Source organism: Neoarius graeffei, chromosome 2, assembly GCF_027579695.1.
Source record: "Neoarius graeffei isolate fNeoGra1 chromosome 2, fNeoGra1.pri, whole genome shotgun sequence".
Taxonomy (NCBI): Eukaryota; Metazoa; Chordata; class Actinopteri; order Siluriformes; family Ariidae; genus Neoarius; species Neoarius graeffei.
Genome location: NC_083570.1, coordinates 15,579,942 through 15,583,175, shown reverse-complemented (window position 1 = coordinate 15,583,175; position 3,234 = coordinate 15,579,942). Strand labels below are relative to the sequence as shown.

The following is a 3,234-nucleotide window of genomic DNA, read 5'->3' as shown; positions in this document are numbered from 1 at the left end:
CAGCCCTGTGATGACCTGGCGACTTGTCCAGGGTGTACCCCGCCTTTCACCCGTAGTCAGCTGGGATAGGCTCCAGCTTGCCTGCAAACCTGTACAACAGGATAAAGCGGCTAGAGATCATGAGATGAGATATATGCCGAGCAAAAAAGAATGTGAAAGTGTTGAAAGAAAGCAAAATAAAGGTAACAGGTGATATAAGGACAGGATTGTGTCTGAGGGAGGAGGAGGAAGGTTTTGGGAGGTGGACTGGACATCCGGCTTTGCAGACGAAGATGGAATCCACTGATGAAGCTGATCAATGTTAGGAAAGTTGTTTCCAATCATCACTGTGACACAGATTTGTTTATTTAGGCAAATGTGGTGCAAAAGAATGCTAAAATACAGAAATGTGTATCTCTTGAAATTTTATTTAATTTTAAAAATAGAAAAGGAAAGCGCACCAGCGTTTCTCAGAATACATCAGTTCTGATAGCGTTTACAATACAGGACCAAGAACATTACAATATCATGTGAGGAAAAAAATACAATGTGCCTCGTTTTTAATGATGTAAATATTGTGAAAGTGAAGCAGGCTTCAAAAGTATGTAAGTGTCTGATATAAAACTGTAAATGATACCCTTTTAAATCTAAACACACATTCTGTGATTTAGTTAAAATATTATTCAGCATCAAAGGGAAAGCTGAAAGTCTAAAAGGGCTGAAAAGAACAAATTGTGAATAAAAATGAAGCGACAGTATTTAGAGAAGTGTTTTTAAGCAAGACTATTTCTGAACAACTCTCTTTACTAATTTATTGATGGATCAGCTCACTGAGTTCTCAACTACAGACTCACTGCTCCATCTCCATCAGCTCTGCTGTAATGAACTGTATCAGGACCTGGAGAGTAAAATACACAAGAAAAGCTCAGTTCATGCAGCTGAAATTTTGGGGACGTGGATGATAAATTTCCACAAAGAGCCAGAAAGTGTTTGTACCTTTCTTTCTGGTGGTGTAATAGACCACAGCCACGATAATGTGCAGAAAGAACACAGTCACTACGCCAAAGGGGATGTAGGGAAGATGCTCTGGAGAGACATCAATATCACTCAGAACATTACCTTAACAATGTATTCAGATTTAATTTCAATTTTTAAAACAATCCAGGAATCGTAGTGAAAAGTGAAAGCGGGTCAGAACACAAACTCAGATAATCCATCGTCATCAACACAAATGAGGAGCAGAACACGGAACAGAAACTTTTCACATCTGATTCTTACATTTTATTTCTGATTTTATGTTGCACTTTTCCTCTATTTCTTTATATTTCTTTACTTTAGCTACATACTGTAGTCAGCTTCACACATGGTTTATATACAGAAGGTCATTTTACCTCTTACTGTGAGACGGACGTCTGAGATTCTGTTCCTGATCTCACACCTGTACCGTCCTCCATCCTCTACAGTCAGGTTTGATATGAGCAGAGAGAGATTTCCTGGAAGATGATCATTAAAGAGCTGAACTCTGTCTGTGTAGAGATTTGTCTGGTCCTTTGGGAAGATTTCTTTGGAATCAGAACCATTTAAATACGTCCATGTGAAAGTGTGTGGTTTGGCTTGTAGTTCAGAGCAGGAGCAGGGCAGAAGGACAGACTGTCCCACGTATCCAGTCACAGTCTCTGTTGGTTGATTCAGTGTGCAACCTGGAGAATGAACAAACATCAACATACTGCCTCGCTGTTACAACATCAGATTAATCTGTCATGAGATTTTCACTGAAGTAGCATTTGTGAATAAAAATTAGTCTTTTACCTTTAACAGTGAATCCGAAGGTTCTGTATTGGCTCCTTTTAACACTACACCTGTAATCTTCTCCATCCTCTTCAGTCAGGTTTGATATGAGCAGAGAGAGATTTCCTGAAGAGCGATCATTAACCAGCTGAAATCTCTCTTTGTACTACTGCTCACTCTCAGGAGATATCTTTACCCATTTATTTTCATTTGTTGCCTATTTCTCCCATGTGAATGTCTCAGGTGCGGTGTGGACGTCAGTGCAGGAGCAGGGCAGCAGTACTTGAGCCTCCTGTGTATGCAGCGATTTCTATGGTCCTGCACCATAACTTATTGCATCTTGTCAATGACTGACTTGTTTATCTGCCTGTAACAGGGGAGAAAGCAAGGACAACCCCAGAGAAGACAAAAAAGAAAAAAAGCGGTAGGAGAGACAGAGCTGCGACTGAACAGTGAAACCAGTTCTGGTGAGGATAACGATTCCCCCTGCTACGAACTAAGATACAACCTGAGGACCAGAAACAGAAAGAATGTGATACCTACCAGCGAACCTACCTATGTTCCACGGAGGAATTCAGCTCCTGCTGAATCCAGTCACATAGCCAATTCGGAAAACCTTGGAAAGGAAAGAGAATTAAGACACACAAAGGAGACACCTGTAAAACTGACACGTGGACAGGGAGGAACCGAACAAGAGAGGTCTGACGAACAAAGCATGGAACCTGACTGTTTCGGTGAAGAGGAGGAAAATGTGAGTGATGTGGAGTCAGGCGTCAGTCACGCACCAGCCATGGAGAGTGAAAGTGGAACTGGGCAGCCCGTTCCAGAAGAGACTCATGTTGGGCCAGACCTGGCCCCACATCCAGATGGACAAACACTCAGAAGGTCCACTGGAGATAGGTGACCAGCAGCACTGTTCACCTACAATGCTTTAGGCCAGCCTTCACTTCATGTTCAACCATCAGTCAACAGTGCAGAGGTTTATGAGGCGCCACACATGACACTTTTGAACATGCCACCATACACTTCAACGCCTTACTCTGTTCCAATAGCACATCGCATTCCATCATCCGACCTGCTACCACCATGCACATGGCTAGTATTTTATAACATGCCTTTTTACACTTGCTAAGAGATTCAGAAGGGGCAAGGATAGCATTGAGAGTTGTGATATTGAGTAAATGAGTTAAAGGTGGTAAAATGTCAGGAGCCATTTTTTTTTTTTTTTGGGGGGGAGTGTGTGACACCCACAAATGTATGGTCACAATTGTTGAGTTGTTTGAATTGTTGTGTATTTTTCTATGAAAAAGGCCAGATTTAAATGTGTTTTCTATATGGGTTTTAGTAAGGTGCGTTTCCCCAACTCTACCACAAGAGGGAGTATCACCAAAATTGAGCGCTAGTTGTAGTAAGCTGCGCCAGGCTAACATTCCTCAGAGAGGACTGCCTGCTGAACCAACACAACTG

The 3,234-nt window shown here is 41.9% G+C and overlaps 1 pseudogene; it reads right to left on the bottom strand.

Moving 5' to 3' along the window:
• Positions 1-821: 821 nt before the first annotated feature.
• On the bottom strand, positions 822-2,861 carry LOC132869000 (CXADR-like membrane protein; annotated as a pseudogene).
• Positions 2,862-3,234: the final 373 nt, after the last annotated feature.